Source organism: Macaca thibetana, chromosome 12 (assembly GCF_024542745.1).
Source record: "Macaca thibetana thibetana isolate TM-01 chromosome 12, ASM2454274v1, whole genome shotgun sequence".
NCBI classification, from domain to species: Eukaryota; Metazoa; Chordata; class Mammalia; order Primates; family Cercopithecidae; genus Macaca; species Macaca thibetana.
The window spans coordinates 36,725,114-36,750,330 of record NC_065589.1 but is presented as its reverse complement, the minus strand read 5'-3'; the positions used below and the strand labels follow the sequence as shown (position 1 = coordinate 36,750,330).

At 44.3% G+C, this 25,217-nt stretch overlaps 1 protein-coding gene across 6 annotated transcripts in view; it reads left to right on the top strand.

The window, feature by feature from the left end:
- The window catches only part of EEF1B2 (eukaryotic translation elongation factor 1 beta 2), a 954,602-nt gene that overhangs the window by 669,110 nt on the left and 260,275 nt on the right, over positions 1-25,217 (top strand). Inside the window, exon 1 of one of the 6 annotated variants that reach the window (XM_050750899.1) lies at positions 15,424-15,433. The exons of the other annotated variants lie outside the window; for them this stretch is intronic. The gene's annotated coding sequence lies outside the window, so the exon portion shown is untranslated. Of the gene's footprint in view, positions 1-15,423; positions 15,434-25,217 lie in introns of those variants that run through there. 6 annotated transcript variants of the gene reach the window in all.

Below are 25,217 nucleotides of genomic sequence, written 5' to 3'. Positions count from 1 at the left end.
TTTCTATCACCCAGGCTGGAGTGCAGTGGTGCAGTCTTGGCTCACTGCAACCTCTGCCTCCTGGATTCAAGTGATTCTCCTGCCTCAGCCTCCGGAGTAGCTGGGATTACAGGTGTGCGCCACCACACCCGGCTGAATTTTGTATTTTTAGTAGAGACAGGGTTTCACCATGTTGGCCAGGCTGGTCTCAAACTCCTGGCCTCAAGTGATCCACCTGCCTCACCCTCCCAAAGTGCTGGGATTACAGGCATGAGCCACTGCATCCAGCCATGGCTGCTGCATTCCTGATGACTGACATACAGGTACCATCATCTGACTATGGTATTCCATCCAAGCATTTACATATTGGAAACTGTTACTTTACTATAAGATTATCTCCCTTTTATATTATAGCCAGGTCATTATATTTTTTTAATTATTTATGAAGGTAAGTTGCATTATCTATACAGTTGACGAAAAGGAGCATTACAGTATTTTTTTTTTTTTTTTTTTTTTTTGAGACGGAGCCTATATCTGTCACCCAGGCTGGAGTGCAGTGGTGCGATCTTGACTCACTGCAACCTCCGCCTCCCGGGTTCACTCCATTATCCTGCCAAGTAGCTGGGACTACAGGCGCCTGCCACAACGCCCAGCTAATTTTTTGTGTTTTTGGTAGACATGGGGTTTCACCGGGTTAGCCAGGATGGTCTCGATCTCCTGATCTCGTGATCCGCCCACCTTGGCCTCCCAAAGTGCTGGGGTTACAGGCGTGAGCCACTGCGCCCAGCCAGCATTACAGTATTTTTAAAGAGAGGAGTTAAGTCTGATAGAGTTGAGAATCACAACCACGGAGTGTTGAGCTGCATGCCAGTCTTCGCATCTGTGGGAACAAGATGACACTGATACCAACGTACTGGAGAGGCCAGAGAATGTACACATTTTTCTGACAAAGCCCTGTGGTTTTTATATCTACAGCCCAGAGGTTATAGGTGTGGTGGCCTAGAAACAGTTAAGGACCAATTTGCAGATAATATTTATGGTGGGGATGATGGTTCTGCTCAGACAGAGAAATATTTTCAGGGTGTCTCTTCCTAAAACAGTTCTCTTCCACAAAGCCTGGATAATAATCCCCTCAGTAGCATACCATATAAAGAGAGGAAAGCTAGTCACAAATAATAGAGCAGAGAGAATTTTGAGACAGTCAGCCTCCTTAAATTTCAGTTGCTGATCTGTGCAGCAGTAAATTAGAAACAGGGAAAAACAGAGATGTAAAATTGTTGATGAAAACACTACACTTAAAATATCATCCTGCCCACTAAATTCATGATGGTGATTGCCTCTGGGGATGTGAGGGGGGAAATGCAATAAAAAAATACTTCAGGCCGGCTGTGGTGGCTCACACTTGTAATCCCAGCACTTCGGGAGGCTGAGGCAGGTAGATCACCTGAGGTCAGGAGTTTGAGATCAGCCTGGCCAACATGGTGAAACCCCCGTCTCTAGTAAAAATACAAAAAATTAGCTGGGCGTAGTGGTTGGCGCCTGTAATCCCAGCTACTCAGGAGGCTGAGGCAGGAGAATCACTTGAACCCAGGAGTCAGAGGCTGCAGTGAGCTGAGATGGCGCCACTGAACTCCAGCCTGGGCAACAGAGTGAGACCCTGTCTCAAAAAATAAATAGATAATAATAATAATAAACTTTATAGAACACAGATTAGCATGTTGATATTTGTAAACTCTAGGGAAGTGAGAATATGGTTGTTGGTTATCTATTAGGTTGGTGCAAAAGTAAGTGAAGTTTTGGTCATTAAAGGTAAAATTTACAGATACCTAATAGTAGCTGTAAACTTCTGTATTACTTTCTCAAAATTAAATATGTGTATGTGTTTTAAAAAAATCTTAGCGCAATCCTAGTCAGAAACTGAGTCTTCTTGATAGTTTATATAAAGGCCCAAATGTGACTGATCTAGCTGAAACTAATGAGGATCACAAAGGTGTGAAGGACATGAGAACAGGATATTGAGAGAAAGATCAGAGAAGACCGGATCAGAGGCATTTCTGACCCTTTCTGGAGTCTGGAGAAAGGTTCTAACAGTTCATCCCTCAAACAGGATAATAGGCATTAATGCTAGATCCACATGCAATAGTAATTCTAGTCTGTGGTTTTATAGGCATTGAAATTATTGTTTTGTATTTTGTATCTAGATGGGTTCAGTCATTAATCTTGTATGTTTTCTGAGTGGCATCCAGAGCTAAAAGAACTTTTCCAAGCATTGCTTAAGATAAATCTGAGGCCAGGTGGGACACAATTGGCATTTCGGCTAAGAATCTGATGTCTAAGAGAGCTGACCAGTAAGATGTCTGTGGTAGATTAAAGATAATCACAAATTTTTTGCTTCTCCTTCCATCAAAAAAGTGGAGCATTTTCCATCCCCTGGAACCTGAGCTGGCCATGACTTGCTTGATCAATAGAATTCAGAAGCAGTGATATTCTAGAACTTCCAAGACTCAATCTGAGAGAAGCCAACAGCATGTAAGTCTGACTACTCTGAGACCGCCATCCTGTAAGGAAGCCCAAGCTAGATGAGCAGAGATGCCTTGTGGAAGGAGAACAATGACCAGCTAGCCCAAGCTGCTCCAGCTGTTGCAACCCAGGCACCAGACATGGAAGTGAGAAAGTCACTTTGGACATTGCAACCCCAGCAGACGTGACATGGAGAAAAACTGAGAAACACAACTGACACTTGGAAACATAGCCTCAGATATATATCCCCAGTTGAACTATTCCAGCCATCTCCAACCATGTGAGCCATCCCAGTAATCAGGGAACAGAGATGAGCTGTTCCCTCTGAGCCCTGTCCAAATTCCTGACCTGCAAAATCTTGAGCATAATAAATGTTATTTAATGCCACTAAGTCTTGGGGTAGTTTATTCCTCAGAAATTGATCACAAGAACGCTGACCCTAGCCGAACAGTGCCTTGAGATTTGCTTGCTGCCTAGATTGGCAGCAATTCATGTGTACCTTAAATATCCATCTCAGGTTCAACATAAAAATACACTTATTCTTGACATACAGATAATTACATACTTTTGCTGTGCATTCATATCTTGTCTTATTGTTTTATTTTGTTATTTATATGTCCAAGTACAAACACAAAAGTTTGTTTCATGGACAGGGGTTCTACGAGGATGGGAGAAAGGCAGGAAAATTCCAGGGGTTTAAAAAAAAAAGAAAAAGGTGGGAAATGCTTATATATCAAAATTAAATAGGTTTCATTCTTGCAAGACTTCTCAAAGCTCTTATGTATATAAATGTGCATTATAAATTGCCAAGAAGTAAACAGAAGATGAAGCACTTCCCTAAATCCATTTGACCATAAAACAGATTTTTTTGGTCCAGCACACCATCTTGCAGGATTCGTGTTTCACAGACCACCACCTCTTGAACAGAGCATCCAAGCCACTTGTTGGCATTGGTGTGTCTGTCTTGGTTTACAACTATTCAGTAGGCAGATGTGTGTGTGTGTGAGTGTGTTGTTCTGGAAGTACACACACAGCAGTGTGCTCTGGGAGGTGCACACTTCACATGAGCCTTTTGGAAAGAAGCCAGAGGACAGCACTTGAAAGTCATCGGGTGCACCCAGGCAAGACCATATCCCATGTTACACCCAGCATCTCTTCTGAATGGTCAGTTCAATTACCACACTGATGGTTAAATGTTTTTACCAACACCCCTGAGATTATAAAGATTGGGAGGGAGAAAGATGCCAACAGTACTGGAAATGTTCATGCCACCCGTCCTGTCATTGTTAAAAAAATCATTTTGCCTTTGATTCTGGAAAGCACACGTCTGGGAATATTCCCCAGGCCTCTCACTTGACCCCAATAGAACTGTCCATTTTATGCCACCAAATGAGCTTCGTGATTAGTCATGCCTGTTTCAGCTGGCTAAGTGCCCAAGCAGTGCCTGAGGCTGGTCCAAGTGTTTCTTCCACCAATTTGAGCTGTCAAATCCACTCATTTTCCTAGGTTAGTAGTGGCAGTATAGTCATCCTCAAAAGAGACATTTCCTGAGGGCCAAGGCTCACATGCTTCCTAGAATCACATCCAAGTCCAGCTCAGCCTGGTCTGATGCAGGCAGGAACCGTGATTAGGAATTCAGAGAAGCAAATTCAACCGCTCCACACTTGGACTATTCCACTCCAGACGCTTGTTCCAAGTTACAGCTGACAGGCTGCCTATGTTTTCCCAGGTTCCCCATCCCCAGATTTAGATAAGAGAGAGGAGTATTCTTGCTGTAGTCATTGACTTTATAATTTGGGAGTTTTCATATAATTTGGGGTTTAGGTTTTTTTCATGGTTCAAGCTGGTCCCATATTTTACATCCCCCTCTCTCCCTATTAGGGCTCAGGATGTTGGTCTGTGATTTTGCATTTGCAAGTTTGTATCCTCCACTGGACCACAAGCATAGTGACACTAGAAAGCCCCTTGTTCACTCCTATGTCCCCAGCCCCCAGCAGAGAGCTACCAGGTGGCTGCGTCACCCTGGGTGTTTCATCTGCCTTCCAGGCAGGAAGCAGAAGAAAGGAGAAAAGATGAAGAACGAAACACATTTGACAGCTAAGTCCACCCCCACTTATCAGGAAAAAACAGTATCTTTCGGCTCTAGAAATCCACTCAGAAATCCTCACATCTCATTGGCCAGGACAGAGTAATTTAGCCACCGCTGGAGTAAAGAAATCCATGCAAGGAAGGGGCAGATTTTGTTTTTATTTTAGTTTTCAGACAGAGTCTCACTCTGTCACCCAGGCAGGAGTGCAGTGGTGGAATCACAGCTCACTGCAGCCTTGGCCTGCTGGGCTGAAGCAATCCTCCCACCTCAGCCTCCCAAGTAGCTCAGACTATAGTTGCCCTGCTAATTTTTTTTACTTTTTTTGTAGAGACACATTCTGACTATGTTGCCCAGGCTGGTCTCAAACTCCTGGCCTCAAGCTATTCTCCCACCTTGGCCTCCGAAATTGCTGAGATTACAGGCATGAGTGACCATGTCCTGCTAATTTTTTAAAAAAATTTTTTGTAGAGATGAGTTCTATGTTGCACAGGCTGGTCTCAAACTTCTGTCCTGAAGCTATCCTCCCATCTTGGCCTCCAAAATTGCTGGGATTACAAGCGTGAGTGACCACTCCTGGCTGAGATTTTTAAGTAGGCACGTGTTTGCCCTAAACAAAATATGATTCCTTCATAAGGAGGAAGACAGAATAGATGTTGAATCAGTAACTGCAATGTTTGATGTTGATTGAAATGAAAAGACTGGGCTTATTTTTATTCATAAAAATAAATAGGGTTTTTAAGAGATGTGTTTGGGCATGTCTATCCACAGACAAAGATACGACTTAATTTTATTTATGTAAAATTCTGCCGAGAAACTCATACTCATCTGGCCAATGGAAGTATCCAATTAGGGGGTGCGGGGCCTTTCTTTTTAAATAAATCACTCAGTTGTCAGAAATTAGCACAGCCCCTCGTCATTTGAGTTCCTCCATGAATCATCAGGCCACATCCTTTTCCATTTATGAGCCTGTGTTGTGTTGCAAATTAAGTTTTAAAAGACATTTTTTTCTCAAAGAAAATTTAAAAAATAGAGCACCCCCCACAACCACCACCCAGGATAATGAACTATAGCTGCTGTCATTCCAGGAGGGCTTAATGACAGTGTTCGATGTGTGTGTGGACAGCCGAGGCTTCCCTCAAAGCTGTCTCTGTGAATGGGCTTCAAGATGTTTTGACTATTATCTGTTACAAAGAAACTTACTATTAATTGCATATTGTCATAGCTCTTAGTCCAACATAACTGTTAGCCCAACAAAGCATTCTCTCCTCAGGAGAAGGGGATGGGAACACAACCTAATTTTCTTCCACTGGGTAAGTGGTTTCTCTAAGTTCCTCGCTGCTCCATTCCTTAAGTTTTCTTGGAGAAAATCAAGTTGAGGAAGGACTCATTCTTCCCTGATGACTCCAGCTCTTTTCCAGGCAGGAGTGAGGATGACCCTCCGTCATCCCAGGATCCACCTGTGTCCGGGAAATAGCAGGAGTGGCATTTCTCAAGGAGCTGTACAGAGGACACTAGGGACACAGGCATTGGGGCTACATATGCTTCAGGTTGCTCCGATGGTGGTGGTGACTGCTTCCTGGCCTCTCCCCCATATTCTATTCTACCTCCCCTGTGATCTGATACTGGAGAAAGTGTGGTTTAAGGGGAGGCTGATGGGGAAGTCCTGTGGGTAATGAGTCAGAAAGAGGAGGAGCAAAAGTAAGATAGAAATGCTTACAATGCTTAACTGGAGGGATATTAACTGTGATATAACTCCAAGAAGAAAGTAACAACATCATTATTGTGCAAGATTCAGGAGTTTGACTCCATGTTGGACAAATCCAGGGAGGTGAACCAGTTGCACCCCTGGTCCTTTCCCTACACCTCCAAAGATTGATCTTAAAACATGGATCCAATCACATCCTTCTCCTTCTTTTTATTTCCAAAGGCTCCCATTGCCTGCTAGATAAAGCCCATACCTCTCAGCCTGGCATACAAGCTCTGACACAGATGGACCAGACCTTGTCTCCTAGCATTGCTTCTGCACCCCCAGCCCTCCCACAGCCACACCGAGGCCACAATGAACTGCCACTGTCCCCAAGTTCAGTGCACTTGCATGCCTTCACACTCTGGCTCCTGCTGCTCCCTCTTCCTAGATGCCTTCTCTTCCTTCTTACCTAATAAACTCTTGTTCATCTTTCAGCACTCAAATTAAACGTCATCTCCTTTGTAATGCATGTCCCAAGCCAGGATTCATCTTACCTCCTCTGGGCTCTCTGCACTTGGCTCTGACCTCAATCACGGCACCAATCATACTGCATCATCATCATATTTCTAAGTCCTCTATTAGGTTTTACATAATCTCCTTCTCATCAGGAATTGTGTCTTATTGACTGGGATAGTCCCAGTAACCAGTACAGTTAGAATGAAAAGTAGAGTGTGTCAGGGGATGGGAGGAGGAAAGGATGGATGGATGGATGGATGGATGGATGGATGGATGGATGGATGGATGGATGGAAGGAAGAATAGAGGCATGGAAGGATAATTTGTATTATATTAATAGTAGGTATCTTGGACTATTAAAGAAGATCTACGTGCCTATGAACCAAAAGAAGTCTGTAAACAAAGAATCACTGAACTGAGACTCAAGTGATCCCAGTCTTAGCTGCTTTATAGGTCCCAGTGTCCCCGTGTAATAAGTGAGTAATGCAGCTCCTGCTCTAATGTTCTGTGAGTCAGGGATCATCTAAATCATTGCCATCCAACAGCACCTTCTGCAGGAATGGAAATGTTCTAAAATTTATTCTGTCCAATAGAGTAGCCATTAGCCACATGTCACTATTGTGTACTTAAAATGTGACTAGTGCAACTGAAGAACTACATTTGTGATTTTATTCAACCTCAATTAATTTTAATTGAATATTTAAATAGCCACATGTGGCCAGTGGCTACTATATTGAACAGCACAGGTATAAACCACTATGCTTAAAGCCTGTGTTATACTTCAGTGTACTGCTACTTAACACCATAAAAGACATTGCTATATAGGCTCAAACTGCACAGATTCTTCTTGATGTGTTGATAAAGACACCTATGTTCGATGAAGTGAGTGGTGTTCTACCCTCTCTCATTTCTCAGCCAACACTAACTCTTCCACTAACTTTGGCCCAGCCTATCACACGTACCTGGCCTGGATCCAGACAGTTAGAATTATGAGGATCAGCTCAGAGATGTCCAACCAAGACATCAAAATTTCCTGATGAATCTCAAAATATGACCTGATATAGCTCTAATTTCCTTTGACTCTTGCTCTTCAAAGTTGTCACCCCATTGAGGGCAAAAATGGTGTCCTGTTCGTCACATTTCTTATAACATCGAGAGTCATACCTGGAACTTAGCAAGTGATCATTAACATTTGCAGGATAGAAAATGGGAGGAAGCATTCCTAGTGATAGGCCTGGATTCTCATGACCAACAACTGCACTCCTGAAAGCCTATCTACCCATCAAAGACGGTCAATGATAAAACCTACTCAACGTTCGACAACAGACAAGTCTTAAATACCGTCGATGCGTCTAATCCTAGGCATTTGACTATTTGCTCAGGACCTGAGATACAGAATACATAAGACATAGTCCCACCCTTCAAAGAATTCAGTTTAGTAGAACTGAGAGACACACAATTAATTCTAATTTTAGAAGCCACTTACTTCAATAGAAATGCAGATAAGGCACAATGAGATACCATCTCATACCAGTTAGAATGGCAATCATTTAAAAAGTCAGGAAACAACAGGTGCTGGAGAGGATGTGGAGAAATAGGAACACTTTTACACTGTTGGTGGGAATGTAAACTAGTTCAACCATTGTGGAAAACAGTGTGGCGATTCCTCAAGGATCTAGAACTAGAAATATCATTTGACCCAGCCATCCCATTACTGGGGATATACCCAAAGGATTATAAATCATGTTGCTATAAAAACACATGCACACGTATGTTTATTGCAGCACTATTCACAATAGCAAAGACTCGGAATCAACCAAAATGTCCATCAGTGACAGACTGGATTAAGAAAATGTGGCACATATACCATGGAATACCATGCAGCCATAAAAAAGGATGAGTTCGTGTCCTTTGTAGGGACATGGATGCAGCTGGAAACCATCATTCTCAGCAAACTATCACAAGAACAGAAAACCAAATACCGCATGTTCTCACTCGTAGGTGGGAATTGAACAATGAGATCACTTGGACACAGGAAGGGGAGCATCACACACTGGGTCCTATTGTGGGGAGGGGGTGGGGGGAGGGATAGCATTAGGAGATATACCTAATGTAAATGTCGAGTTAATGGGTGCAGCACACCAACATGGCACATGTAAACATATGTAACAAACCTGCACATTGTGCACATGTACCCTAGAATTTAAAGTATAAAAAAAAGGAAAGAAAGAAAGAAATGCAGGTAAGGAGGCACACAAGAGCTCTTCATTTAAAACAGTTTAAGAATCTCTGGATTGGACATTTTAGTGGACACTGAGTTGCACCATGCAGATTCCCCTTCAATGGAAGACTTGCTGGCCCAGCTGCTAGGAGTGCTGTAGGCAGGCAGCCTCCAAAACCAGTCCTTCAGAGAGCCTGCATTAAGCTACTGGACAGTGTAGGACTATACAGACGCAGCCATCTCGTCCCCATTCCAGATAACTATAAAGTCATTTTAGCTCCCAGAATTGAACTGAATTGAGCTGAAGCTGTCCTTGGGCCTGCAGCAGCAGCTCAATTTCTTCCTCTGTGCCCTTCTGCTTCCTTCCTTTTCCTTCCTGGGGACCATCATTAACAAACCTCCTACATGCTGAACTCCATGCTCAACTCCCTCTTGAGTCAGCTTCCCAAGGAGCCCAACCTGCAGCAATCAGTACCACCAATGTAAGAGAAAACATGAGAAGAGATCAAATTTGGGACTCTATCACTTCCCATCTGGCTGGCAATGAGACTCCAGCACTCACTGGTGGACGATGGAACACTGAGCCCTGGCACAAGGCAGTGGTCCAGTCCAGTTGTAAAATCAGGTGCTGGTGGATTTTTGGGATGTACACCAGCAGAGGGGGGTACATTTGCTATTGCAATGTACCAGATATTTGATACAAGATGGCCATGTCTTCATACTCCTATATTGTCTGGGAACTGGATGAAGACTCTCTGAAGAACTGGCTTTGGAGGCTGCCTGTCAACAGCATTCCTAGCAGCTAGGGCAAGCAGCAAGTCTTTCACTGAAGGGGAATCTGTGGCACAACCCAATGTCTACTACAATGTCTAATCCAGAAATCCTTAAACTGTTTTAAATGAAAAGCTATTGTCTGCCTTCTTACCTGAACACCTATTAAAGTAAGTGGCTTCTAAAATTAGAATTGATTGTGTGTCTCTGTTTCCCAGTAAACTGTGAATTATTTGAGGAGAGTGGTTTTGTTGTATGTATTCTGTATTCCAGGTCCTGAGTAAATGGTCTGGGTAATATGACGGTAATAGTAATTACAAGGATAATAATGGCTATTATTAAGCTTTGCTAACACAGTGGTTCCCCCTTATCCTTGGAGTATACATTCCAAGACCCCCAATGGATGCCTAGAAGTGTGAATAGTACCAAACCCTACTGATACTGTGTTTTGTTGATCTGAAAACTGAGATAGCTACTAACTGACTAACAGGTAGGTGGCATCTACAGCATAGATCTGATGGCCAAAGGGATGATTCATGTCCCAGGTGGGATGGAGCTGGACAGCATGAGATATCATCATGCCACCCAGAATGGCATGCAATTTAAAATGTATGCATTGTTTATTTATGGAAATTTCCAGTTAATATTTTTGGACCGTGGTTGGCCACAGGTAACTAAAATCAGGGAAAGCTAAACTTGGATAAATGGAGAAACACTGCAGTCTGGAAAAGAGGAAAGAAAAAGCTGAGAGGATTCATCCCAACCTTCTCAGTAGGACAGTAAGAGGTTCTTGTCTGCTGCAGTGGGAGGGCACAGAAAACTGAAGACAAGCCAGAGGACATAATTGTCAGAATAGCTGAGTCTAAAGTTTAAACTCCTAACCTAGGAAGATCTGCTGTGCCAGGGTCAGGGCTGTGGTTAGGATAAAATGGGACCCTGACTCAAGGAATTTGAATAGCTGGGTTAATCCCCCATTTCCCAAATTTTCCAAGCCTGTAAAAGTGGCCCACCTTCCCTATTAAAAAGCAACACTCCACCATTGGATGGCGATTATAAGTCTTTTCCCCATAAGGCCACAAGTGTCTTATACAAGACATCTGCCCTCACCTCCCTTCTTAGCCACTAATCCTCTCGCTAGGGTTAGTTAAATTACAACATAACCCAGCCCAGGACATACTGTGCCTGATAAGGGGAAAAAGGGAATTACACCCTTGAGAGGCTCCAAGACCTAGCCAGCATCTACCAGCAGGACTGGGAGGGTGCACATGGAATTGTATTTTGATGGTGCTTAATCAGGAGATTGAAATATAAGGCTGGGTAAATAAGTGTCCATTTGAGAGCCTCTTCCAGGATAAAAGATCTAATACTCTGGCAGGAACCATAGAACATAGTGCAAGCTCACATTTAGATGGCTCCTGGAACAAAAAAAAAGGCAATGCTCACATGAAGTGAGGTGGAAATGCTGGAATTGCCATGGCTGATGGTGGAAGAAAGGATTAAAAGTCTCAGAAAAGTGGAGAGGCTGGAGTAGATATACCAAGAAAGGCCGGGAAAATCATAAAAGATGATTATGCCCCAAAAGAAGACCCTAAAGAATCTGCTGGTGAGAAGGGCCTCAGTGTCACTAAGAAATTCAGTGGTGGCTCTCCTCTCTCGGCTGACAGTAGGAAAGGCCACTGCAGAACTAGACTCTCTAATATTAATGGGATGAAAGGACTCCTAAACAATAGAAGCAAGTTGACAACTCAGAACCATTAGGAGCCAAGTGAATTCAATTATAATGAGTAGCAAGACTGGAGCAGGGAGGTTGGCCTGCAAAGAGATTATGCAGCTGGTTTCTAGAACATGAATACCTATGGGCAAAATAGACAGGCAGCCAACAAGGGTACTACTCAATTGATACCAACTAAAGAAATCACAGATGGATAATCAGATGACTAAGGGCGGTTATTCCAGTATCATCATCCCTTGCCCATTTTTATGACCAAGAGCCCACTGACAAAAGGAGAGATCAGGTCCTCACGAGAAAGGACTCTATAAGACCACAGCAGGCACACACTTCTGATTCCCCCAGTTCTTCCCCCAAAAGGATCTTTGACCATTTACTCAGACGACTGAATTGGGGAAAGGAAAATAACCCAAACATTTTGAGGAATGTTGGACACAAGATCCAAATTGACACTGATATCCAGAGACCTTTTGGAGTAGGAGCCTGAGGAGGCTAGATGATAAATGGAACCACGGCCAAGGTTTAAGACATAGTGGGTGTGTGTCGGAATTTATTCCTTCTGGTGGGTTCATGGTCTCGCTGATTTCAAGAACGAAGCCACAGACCCTCGCAGTGAGTGTTACAGCTCTGAAAAGAAAGCATGAGCCACTGCACCTGGCCTTCTTTTAATTAGTAAAATGTTAAAACCTGTGTGTGTGGCTGGGTGCGGTGGTTTACGCCTGTAATCCCAGCACTTTGGGAGGCTGAGGCGGGTGGATCACCGGAGGTCGGGAGTTTGAGACCAGCCTGATCAACATACAGAAACCCTGTCTCTACTAAAAATACAAAATTAGCCAGGCATGGTGGCGCATGCCTGTAATCCCAGCTACTCGGGAGGCTGAGGCAGGAGAACTGCTTGAACCCAGGAGGCGGAGGTTGCAGTGAGCCGAGATCATGCCATTGTACTCCAACCTGGGCAACAAGAGCGAAATTCTGTCTCCAAAAGAACAAATTCGTGTGTGTGATTCAGGTATTGGAAAACTTTTAAATATTTTTGGAACAAGTTGAGTATGTGAGTCTACTTTTTCAATTGTAAATTTCATGAAACCTAAATATAAATCAGTGTTTCTGCTAAAACTTTATATGACTTGTAATATACTAGAAGTATTAATACTTAGTACCCCCAAAAAAACTATAAAATATCTCATTAATATTTTATGTTTATTACATATTAGATTTATTTTAATAGATTGAGTTAAATAAAATATATTCCTAAAGTTAACTTTACTGCTCCTTTTTAGCTTTTTAATGTGGCTATTAAACATTTTTAAATTACATATATGGTTTGTGTTACAGATACAATGAAAAGCATTGTTCTAAAGGGTGCAGAGTTTGTGGTTCCAATCATCTCTCCATTTAATTCACCAGTCTGGCCACTGCAAAAAATCAGACAGATATTACACCCTAACTGTGTTCCACCACGAACTCAACAGGTAGAGGCCCCAGTTGCAGCCACCATGTGCTTTTCCTCCCGGAACAGATTAACAGTGTCTCAGGTCCATGTTCTGTGGCCCTTGACTTGACAAATGTGTTCTTCCCCATCCTTATTAGAAAAGAGCATCAGGAACAATTATCATTCACATAGAATAGGCAATAGTACACATTTACAGTTTTGCCACAGTGGACTCTGACCTGGGTTCAAACTCCAATTCCTCCCCACTGTGCCTTTGGGAAGTGACCTCCCCAAATCTTACATTGTTCCTTATGTAAAATTAGATTATGTTCACATCACAGGGTTGCTATGAAGACCAACATGAGCTAAGATGAGCTAACTCTGCATCATAAAGTAAGCAATCCATAAATATAGGTCTCTCTTCACCTCAGTGGCCAGAGAGATGATCTTGGATGCTAAGGCATGTAAAACACCTACTTACGTTAGGGTAAATAGAATAGTACTTCTATTTTATTATGATACATACTGGTAAGTGCAGGGAGGGCTGGAACTTAGCCTATCTGCAAGAATATATTCTGTAATCTCAGTTGCATCATAGAAGTACTTTAGAAAGTTTTTTAAACAGCCCAGGTATGGTGGCTCATGTCTGTAATCTCAGCACTTTGGGAGGCCAAGGTGGGAGGATCATTTGAGGTCAGGAGTTCGAGACTAGCCTGGCCAACATGGTGAAACCCCCCATCTCTACTAGGTAGGTGTGGTGGTATGTACCTGTAATCCCAGCTACTTGGGAGGCTGCGACAGGAGAATCACTTGAACCCAGGAGGCAGAGGTTGCAGTGAGCTGAGATAGTGCCACTGCACTCCAGCCTGTGTAACAGCAAGACTTTGTCTCAAAAAGAAAAAAAAAAAAGAAAGTTTTCTAAAGAAATGGATGATCAGGCCCCAACCCCAGAGATTCTGACTTAATTTCAATTTTAAAATTTACGCTCAATTCCGTTATTGGAAAACATTATCATTATTAGTAGTAGTAGTAGTATTTTATAGAGACAGAATCTCACTATGTTGCCCAGGCTGGTCTTGAAATCCTGGGCTCAAGTGATCCTGTCAACTACAGCCTCCCAAAGTACTGGGATTACAGGGCATGCACCACCTCGCCTGGCCGGAAAATTTTTGAATACATTCAGAACAACTGGTTCTAAGGTAACACCCATGTATTTTTCAAGAGTTGCCCCAGCTGATTCTAACACGCAGCCAGGGTTGACAGCCACCTTTCCTACCTGGTAATTTTGTCGTAAGTCTTGAATAAGTGATCGCTCCTCCTGTCTGCCTCTCTAAATTAAAACTGAATGCCCATCAGTCACAGATAAAGATTAATAAGATAATTGCATCTGGTATGTTCTTTGAGATCCTTAATAGCAGAAGGGAAGTTCAAGATATCATTAGGGCCATTGTCATTATTATCGCTCCCAGTTTCAAGTAGGAATTAGAAGTCGGAGACACATCCCTTCTCCCCCATGCTCAGCCTTCCCCAGTCCTGAATGTATTATTCTGGGTGTGTTGTGAGGGCTGGGGCCATCAGAAGGGTCTGAAGCATATTAATGTGGAGGGCAGTCCAGCGCAGGTGTGAGCTGGAGTCTGATGCTGTTTGCTATTAAATACAGCAACCCTGGTGTCAGCATATTTGCAACACATTTCAAGATTGGGTCAGGAGGCCAGGAGCTGATGATGGATTTTTTATTTATTTATATATTTATTTTGCTTTACTGGCAAATCTGAGATTTGTAGGGTTCTCAAGCAGCTGCCGTCAAACCATCAGGTTACAGAGAACAGGCAGCAATGGAGAGGGAAGAAAATAGATTCTGATTGTGATATTCTGTCTGGTCAGCTCATCACTCTTCCCCCCAATTTTTCTACCCCATGGTAAAGCAAGGCAGCAAGGGCTGACGGCTGAGGCAGAGGCAATTGTCATTGGCCTGCTAACTGGGACATTGGCAAGAGACACTTCTGCAGTGGAGCAGCAAATCAACTTTCAATTTTGTGTTATTTGTTCAGTTGAATTTTCACAGCTGCTTGGCACCCAAAATGGGTGTGGTCAATTACTAACAGTGCTTGTACTGACAATGTGTATTCTACCTTTCATTGCCAAGGCCTCCTCACTATGCTGACATAGAGGGTCAAGAAGAGCTTAAGTGGCTGGGCATGGTGGCTCAAGCCTATAATCCTAGCACTTTGGGAGGCCGAGGCAGAAGGATCAATTGAGGCCAGGAATTTAAGACCAGCCTGGGCAACATAGTGAGACCCCATCTCTACCAAAAAAATCAAAAAAATAGTGGGGTGTGGTGGCACACCTATGGCCCCAGCTACTTGGGAGGCTGAGGCAGGAGGCTCACTTGAGCCCAGGAAGTCGAGGTTTCAGTGAGCCATAATCACACCACTGTACTCCAGCCTGGGCAACAGAACGAGACACTGTCTCAATAAAAAAGGAGGGGGGTGTCTTAAGGTCTTCAAGGGGAGGGACCAACCTCACACAGCTTATGGTTAACCTGTGTCATACACACACACACACACACACACTCACTTTGGGGAAATGTTTGTCATGCTATTTCTAATCTCTATATCTTTTTACTGAAATCAGAAAGGAAAAAGCCACCAATTCTCAGAATAATCAGAAAATCTTGGCAGTGGAAGGACCTGAGAGGTGAACTGGTCCAAGCTCCCATTCAATGCCATTCACGTCACCCTCCCTGAGGGAGGCATCTTCCTGTCTTGCTTGATGGTCTCCTATGATGGAAAACTAAAGGTGGCCAGGAACCCACTGGAATATCCAAGGCCCTTGTGGGGGTCAATGGGAGTGGGCCACGCGGTGCCCAGATGAAACACTGTTTCTGAGTATATCTGCGGGTGTTTCCAGATGAGGTTAGCATCTGAATCAGCGGACTCCGTTTAAATAGATCGCCCTTTCCAACGTGAATAGGCCTCATCCAGTCCCTTGAGGGTCTGAATAGAATAAAAGGGCAAGGAAGGAGGAATTTACACTCTGCTTTTTCCTGCCTCTTCTTAAGCTGAGACAGTGCCTTTCACCTTCTCCTGCCCTCAGAATAGGATTTACACCATCGGTTCCCCTGGCTGTCAGGCCTTCACACTCTAACTGCATCACACCACTGGCTTTCCCGGGTCCCCAGCTTACAGACGGCAGAAGTCTTCCATAATCACAAGAGCCAATTCCTCACCATAAACCTCCTTTTATAAATTACATATATAGAAATCAATATCTATAACCAATAAGATCTATTACTGCGTTGCTCTGAAAATCCCTGACTCAGATTGCCCTGTCCCCAACCTACCTCAAATAAATGTCTTTACTGTGGTTTCAGAATATAGTACACCAAAAACCGTTCAAGTGCTTCTGAGAAAGCAGAGCCATCCGTGCAGCTGCCTGGCTCCACGCACCGAGGACGCCCAGTGGCAAACACGGAGTCAGTCATCGCAGCCGCGGAGCCATCGGACACCTGGAGCCGCTCGGCACACACACTTTTCAGCTGCCTGGAAAGTCCCCCTGGAGAGCAGCGCAGACCGGGCTTTGTTTTCCTCTTTCGCTTGCCATTTCTCTTTTTCTCTTTGCCTTTGAACATTTTCAAATCCTTTTTTCTGTTCCTACCCATCTGGCAGCCACTGCGTTCTAAAAGCTTTGAAAGCTCTGTGGCTTCTCAACCCACCTTCCATCCTGCAATGGTATCTGCTCTGTGCCCCGAGATGATGCCTCTTGCTCTCCGCTGGAAGGGCATTTTGTGTGGTGTAACGCAAGGAGAGAGGGGTTTGGAGTGACTGAGGATTGGACTCAAAATACAAGCCTCCCACTTATGGCTTTGTGCCCTTGGGAAAATTAATGAGCCTCTCTATTTTCTCCCCAGAAAAATTAGGTTGATACCTATCTTCAAAAAGTTAAGAAGGCTGGGAAAGGTGGCTCACGCCTATAATCCCAGCACTTCGGGAGGCTGAGGTGGGAGGATCCCCTGAGCTCAGGAGTGTGAGAACAACCTGGGCAACATAGTCAGAACCTGCCTCTACAAAAATTTTTTTTAAATTAGCAGGGCATGGTGACACCTGACTGTAGTCCCAGCTACTCAGGAGGCTGAGGCGGGAAGATCGCTTGAGCCAGGAAGGCCAAGGCTGCAGTGAGCCGTGATCTCGCCACTGCACTCCTGCCTGGGCAACAGAGCAAGACCCTGTCTCAAAACAAAAACGAAAACAAAATCTGCCCCTTCCTTGCATGGATTTCTTGACTCCAGGGGTGGCTAAGTCACTGTGTCCTGGACAATGAGATGTAAGGATTTCTGAGGGGATTTCTAGAACTCATACTGTTTTTTTTCCTGATAAACGGGAGTGGACTTTGCTGACAAATGTGATTGGTTCTTCAAGTTTTCTTCTTTCTTCTGTTTCCTTCTTGAAATGCAAATGAGACACCCGGGGTGACGCAGCCACCTGGTAGCTCTCCTCTGGGTGCTGGGGACATAGGGATAACAAGGGGCTTCCTAGTGTCACTAAGCTTGTAGTCCAGTGGAGGAAACAAATGTGCAAATGCAAAATCACAACCCAACATCCTGAGCCCTATGATAGGGAGAGGGAGAGATGTAAAATACGGGACGAGCCTCAACCATGAAAAAAACTCACACCCCAAATTATATGAAAACCCCCAAAGTATAAAATCATTGACTACAGCAGGAACACTCCTAACTTATCTAAATCTGGGGATGGGGCCAGGAGTTCGAGACCAGCCTGGCAACATGGCAACACCCTGTCACCACAGAAAAATAAAAAATAAAAAATAAAAACACAAAAATAAATCAGGGTGTGGTGGTATGCCTGAGACGGAGGGTCACTGAAGCTAGGAAGATCAAGGCGGCAGTGAGCTGAGATCATGCCACTGCTCACTCCAGTCTGGGTGACAGATTGAGACTTTATCTAGGAAAGAAAGGGAAGGAAAGAAATGGAAGAAAGGGAAGAAAGGAAGGGAGGGAGGGAGGGAGGGAAGGTTGGTTAATAATAAAACTTCCAAAGATATTGGTTGAAGATTGAAACAATTTTTTTAAAACTTTGAGTCAAGACTTTGGTATTAGACAAGTGTGGGTTCAACTCTCAGCTTTGTGTTTTACTCCATCTTTAACTGAGGGTAATTTACATAAAGATTCCTATGAGAAATAATTGAGGCAATATATGCAAAGTGCTTGGCACAAAGTACATGTTTAATAAACCTTAGTAATGAGGATGGTGCCCCCCAGGGGTTAAAGGTGGTAGAGATTACTTAAGAAACAGAAGCAATGTTGTAATCCAGAATTCAAAATTGAACCAATACTATTTTTTACCTAACTGCCACTGACCAACATTGATAAACATCTAATACCTAGTATTGGTGAGAATATGGGGGGAAAAGGCCCTTTCATGCAATGATAATAGTAGTACAAACTGACACAAACTTTCTGAAGCCAATTACAGCAACTCACATCAATAGTCTTAAAAGTGTACACACCCCTTGACCCAGAAATTTTACTTCCAAGAGTTTATCTAAGGAAAGAATCATGGATGTGTGCCAAGACAGATACCCAAATACGTTCACTACAGCATTGTGAATGATTGGCAAAAGTTGAGGCAGGTGGAGGAGACAGACCCAAATACCCAACAAAGAGAACTAAAGAAATGATGATAGAATACTCAGAAGCCAGGCCGGGCACAGTGGCTCACACATGTAATCCCAGCACTTTGGGAAGCTGAGGTGGGCAGATCGCTTGAGGACAGGAGTTCGAGACCTGCCAGGCCAACATGGCGAAATCCTGTCTTTACGAAAAATACAAAAATTAGCTGGGTGTGGTGGCACTTGCCTGTAATCCCAGCTACTTAGGAGGCTGAGACAAGAGAATTGCTTGAACCCAGGAGGCAGAGGTTACAATGAGCCAAGATCCCACCACTGCACTCTAGCCTGGGTGACAGAGCAAGACTCTGTCTCCAAAAAAAAAAAAAAGAAGTACTTGGAAGCCATTGACAATGACATTGTAAGGAGTGAAGGACTCATGAAAATTTTTACAACGTATTTTAAAATTTAAGAAGCTGGCTTCAGAACACAGGGAAATTTCTAACATTCAATAAGAAAAATGCCATAGAGACGCTAAAATATTATAAGCAGCCATCCCAGGCAGCGGGAATAATAGCCCCAATCATCCTTTAATTATTGGATTTACAGGTTTTGAAACTGCCTTGAAAGAACATACGTTGTTTTTTGCAACTTCTAGGAATAATGAAGAGAAGAGGAAGTCCTCCCTCAGCACCTGTGGCCGGCCCGATTCCTGGGGGTCGGCCCTGCACAGGCCCCGCACAGGACGGAGATCACACCCCCTGCTTGCTTCTCTGCTCCATGGTTTCTAGACTGTTCATGGAGTAAGGTCTTCTCCTTCTGAAGATCAATTTCAGGGAATATTTATGCGACCACTCCTGAAAATGCCTATAAAGAGATCTTTTTTTCCAAATGTGATTTGTTCTTTAACAAGTACAGCAAAGCAAGAAAACATTATTTTTGGAAACAAACGGAATATATCCAAAAAAAAACTGTGGAATGTAGTGGTAGAAACAAATACATTTCTATATTTGTGCATCCACTTCTCTCTTCCCACCTAGCGTTTGCCAGTAAGGGAATAATTTTTGTAACCTCCAAAAATGTCACTGAGGGGGGCCAAAGTGACTTGTTTCAAGGGGCAGGCTTGAGTGCTATGAAAGTGGGATTCGGCTCAGTGTGCTCTGAGGCCAGCACAATCTTCAAAGTTCTACAGGGAAGAGACTGGAGGCCTTTTTGTTATGTTAATAGCCTTTAGCTTAATGCTTTTTTGCTGTACTCTTTGTTTTGGAGAAATAAATGAAAGGTGTTAAGCTGAGAAGAGTTATAATTGATTTCCTCTTTGTGCTTTTCTGTATTTCCCAGATTTTCTAAGACAGATATGAATTACCACTGTGACTAGGTTACTACTTTTTTAAGAGAAGGATGAGGTGACAGCCACAGCTACCTCATGGCATCATTTCAAGTGCTCCACAAAGATCTCCCTTGACCCCCCAGGCTGCCTGAAATCCTTTTCACTGAAAATAGGGACCTTCATTTCAATGAGATAAAGCTTAAAATTCAAAATTCTGAACCAGAGATGGGGAAGGACATATTTCTATTTGCACACTGTAGTATAAATGACTAATAATACTTTGCCTGGCTGTACCTTGGGAATGGGCTCTTTATTTAGGGGTTCATAGCTTCAGCCTCATAACTCCTTTATTCCTTCCCCCCCTCCCCGCCCCCGAGACAGAGTCTGGCTGTGCCATCCAGGCTGGACTGTACTGGCACAATCACAGCTCACTGCAGCCTCAACGTCCCGGGCTCAAGCAATCCTACCACTTCAGCCTCCTAAGTAGCTGGGACTACAGGCGTGCACCACCACGCCCAGCTAATTTTTGTATTTTTGGTAGAGACAGGGTTTCGCCATGTTGCCCAGGCTTGTCTTGAACTCCTGGGCTCAAGCAATTCACTCGCCTCAGCCTCCCAAAGTGCTAGGATTACAGCACAAGCCACCGTGCCTGGCTCCTAACTCCTAACACAACTCTGTAGGTCAGGGGCCCCCAAGCCCCAGGCCATGGACCAGTACATGGACCAGTACTGCTCCATGGCCTGTTAGGAACCAGGCAGCACAGCAGGAGGTAAGCAGCAGGTGAATGAGTAAAGCTTCATCTGTTTTTACAGCTGCTTCCCATGGCTCCCATTACTGCCTCAGCTCCGCCTCCTGTCAGATCAGCGGCAGCATTGGATTCTCATAGGAGCATGAACCCTATTGTGGACTGTGCACCCAAGGAACCTAGGTTGCATGTTCCTTATGAGAATCTAATGCCTGATGGTCCGTCACTGTCTCCCATCACCCCCAGATGGGATTGCCTAGTTGCAGGAAAACAAACTCAGGGCTCCCACTGATTCTATATTATGGTGAGTTATATAATTATTTCATTATATACTACAATGTAATAATAATAGAAATAAAGTGCACAATAAATGTAATGGGGTTGAATCATCCTAAAACCATCCCCCCACCCTGGACCCATGGAAAACTGTCTTCGGCAAAACCGGTCCCTGGTGCCAAAAAGGTTGGGGACCACAGCTCTAGGTCGTGTGGGTTGATTTTGCTCTTCCTTATTGCTAGGTAAAGAAAAATGAGTACCCAGCCATTGGTCACGTGAGGGCGAGAATGGCGCCTTACAATTAAACCAAAGTGCGCTGTGCAAGGCACTGCTCTCCCTTAGCGCCAATAGAGGCGTGGGGTCGGCTTGCCCGGCTTCCTGAGTCTGGATTCCCCCTGCCCTTTGGTCTCAGAAAGGTACTGAAGCCCCACTTTCAGTTGGATGAGGAACCTCTTGAACCTTAGTGTTCCACAGGAGTGACCCTAAAGCCGGACTCACTGCCCAGGTCCACTTGAATGGTCTCGTGGACTGTTACTGAAATGGCCCAAGGTTTGAAGCCACTAAGAGCGGGCATCAAATCCTAGCAACCATCCTCATCTGGGTCACCTTGGCCTCGTTCTTCACACTCTCCGTCCTCAGCTCCCTCACTGGTAGTGGGGGACGTGGGTCAATACATTGTCACTATTGTTGAAAACTCAATACATTGTGACTATTATTCATGAATTCTTTAGCTGCCTTATTTCTACTTCCGGATGCAGACTTGTTTACAGCTCTGAATATAAAGGAATTGAAGACCAAGAACCTAATGACTATTAGGTTATATTTGTTACAGGTCTGATCATTTGTCTCCTCGGGTCCACTGATCCACAGAAAATACATATATAAATAATAAGCAACCAGGGGCGTCATGTAAGGGGGAAAAAAATCTTAAATAATCTTGCTTTTGTGGGTTTCTATCTTACAGAAAAAAATTAATAAATACAAAAGGATTAATTTTTCGGCTTTAACATTTTTAAGTGTGCCACAAACTTTATTAAATACACAAGTATATGTCACTTAAAAAAAAAATTATAGCCAATGCAGGACAAGAGGGGGAAAATGCTTTGGAAAAGAGGGTGCCTGTGGGACAACCCTAGGACAGGAGATGGAGCCATGGATGGGCCCAGGGCTGACTGTGGCATCCAAGAGATACCCAAGGAAAAGCAGTTAGGGGCTGTAAGGAAGAGGTGGTGAGGGAGTCCCTGAGGGAAATGACAGGCTCTGAAAGGAAGGAGAATGACGGGGAAGGCAAACGTCTCCTCCTTCCTCCCACACTCTCTGCCGGTTTTCCTCTCTGCCTCCTGGCGCCCTTCTCCACCAAGAAAGCAGGAGCCCACCTAGTCTTTCGTTGCGGGGAAACAGCGCCCTCGTGTGGGCTGCCTGGTTGTTGGCGCTGGAGGTCCGTTGCCTTTTCACTACCCCCGACACACGTTGTTTTTCAGCAAATAAGAAAGCCACATAGGCAGCATCACAAGCAGTTTCTTTGCAGAAAACTTGGTAAGGAGCAAACAGAAATAAGCCGAGTCTAGCGATTTCCCTCACCCACATCATTCACCTCCGGCAAGTATCTGACTCTGTTTCCCTTTAAGATGCCCAACTTTGGGGGCCTCGTCCCAACAGGGAGTAGCTCCTGTAGCAACCCAACCGTGCACCCCTGAGAGGCGTAAGGGCAGGGAGCTGGCAGAGTCATGGGAACATACGTGGGGACAGTCTGGAAGGCGACGTGATTGGCCTAGGATGCACAAGGTCCATACTGACGTAGAGAGGAGCTGGGCAGCCCCTGGATCCGCCCAGAAAATGCTGTGCCCTCCCAGGACAGTGGGAGATTCACATATAGGGTTCCTCCATGGCTCTGGTATTGATGGAAGTACTTCTAGAAACAGTCCTTCAGGAAATGGAGGGTGCTCAAAGATTTCTTTACAAAGGTGTTGTTTGCAGTTTTGTTTGTAAATCTGTCATTTTGGAAGCGGCCTAAGAGCCAATAGGAGGGGCCTGGACAGATACAGAGCGCTGCTCCCATCGGTGGAATGCCGTGGAGACATTAAGAATGATGTGGCAGGCTAGGTACCATAGAGAAATCCCGTCTCTACAAATAATACAAATACAAATACAAATACAAATATATATATATATAGCGCCAGGTGTGGTGGCACACACCAATAGTCCTAGCGACTTGGAAGGCTGAGAAGGGAGGATCGCTTGAGCCCAGGAGATGGAGGCTGCAGTGAGCCGAGATTATGCCACAGCACTCCAGCCTGGGGACAGAGTGAGACCCTGTCTCAAAATAAAAATAAAAATAAAAATAAAAAATAAGATACCGCATCCAGTCACTGACTTTCAACCTGTGCACTGCTCTGCGGTCGTATGCTTTCCTTCCATTAAAAAAAAAAAAAAAAAAAAAAAACTAATATATTTAAAAAATAATGCAACAGTCTGTTTAATGGCAAATGGGCACGTATGCTCAATGTCATGTTAAATATTACAAATACAAATCTGAACATGTCATTATGGTGTAGATTTGCCTTTCTTAACCCCACTTTTAGTTTGTTCTATCATTTTTTATGTGCCCTTGTAATCCATGCTGAATCCTTTAGAATAAAATGGAGATTTAATAAATAAGGAAAATTATATGTATACTAGATCCCCCTTCCAAAATGTATATATGCACGTAGAGAGGACAGAGAGAGAGGCACAAGATATGTGAAAAGTACAACCATGAAACGTTGTGACAATCCTTACCTCTAGCTAAGGATGGCTGGTCATTTTTATTTATGTATTTTATATTTGTTTTCATTTTCTACACTGAATAGGGTTTACTTCTTTAATCAGAAGAATAGTCCATTTTTTTCAAGAAACAGAGTTGTGCCCTAGCCCACCTGCCTGCCACTCCTACCCATGTCTTAGGCAGGTGAGCCAGGCAGAGTCTCTCAAAGCAAATCAGAAACATCTTGGGAAGTTCAGCTGAAGGAACAAAGGACTCCTTGCATCCAGGATCTACCAGTGCCAGCATTTGAGCCGTGCCCTAAAGAATCAGCCTTGTCCCACACAGAAGTTATCTTGTGAAGCTGTTATCGATTGTTTACAGGTTAGTATAAAAGGGTTTATCGGTGTCGTGTAATGGTTTTGAACTGGGCTTGGAGGCTGGGCTCTGAACTTAAATTCTCACTCTGTTGTTCACTAATGTTTGATTTGGAGTGATGACTTCTCATTCTCCTCATCTGAAAAGTGGAGGTGTAATCCTTATACTCTCAAGATTGCTGAGAAATTAAATGTGGTAATCAGGCTGTGCCATATGAAGTTGGTGGTTTTGTGGGCGTAAAGTGGGTGATCCCCGGCCATTTCTGGTTCAATCCGTGTACACTGGGAGCTCAGCACAGTGCTGGCAGGTGGTCAGCGCTTGCTCAGCCTCCACACGGTTCCACCCCCATTCCACAGATGAGGCCGTCCAGGCAGAACGTGGGAAAAACAGGGCTGTGGGAAGGCATGCAGGGCCTGGGAGTGAGCTGTGGGGAGGAAGGAGGGAAGAAGCCTCAGAATGCCAGGTAGAGGCTCCCAAAATACAGCGTGGCCAAAGCTGACACAGCATCAGCCTCTCTCTTGCCATTTTAAAGATACTCCACCCGCAAACAAACACACACACCCCTCACCCTCCTAACCTAATTAAATTTACTTCTACATAGCAGAACTTTCTCCCCAAGTCTGAGCCCTCCGGGATCCACCTTGTGACCCCAGAGGGCTAATGTCACAACGGGGACCCTGAACCCCCGCTCCAGCTTCTCCCCTGGGCACAGGTTTGCTGGAAGGTGCCAAGGTGGTAGGATATGCTTCATCCCACCCTGGGGATGGTGCAGAGGCTGTGACTGAAGCAGCCTAGCGTGGTGCTCCCCTTGGTCCTAATTAACTCAGTTACCATAAGTTCCTTTGCAGCCAGGACTGAGATACCCAAGTCTAAGGAATGGGGAACCATTAGAGACACTGTCGGGGGGCAGGAAAGGAGAAAGCCACCACTAGTCCACCTGGTGGGGCCTTCTGTGGAAGGTAATTCGAGGTTGGGCATTTTCTTGGGATATCAGAGTCTGAATCAACTTTTATCTGAAATGAAAGGTCTGTCCTGCCCCAGCCAGAGCTGCCAGTGCCTCCGCCCCACTAATAGGGACTTGGTGCTTTCTCAGTGCCACCCTTGAAACTCAAAGCTGAGTGGGGTCAGTCTGCTGATGGTTTGGAGGTTAAGGGAGATGGGGTGTGAGAGAAATGGTGGT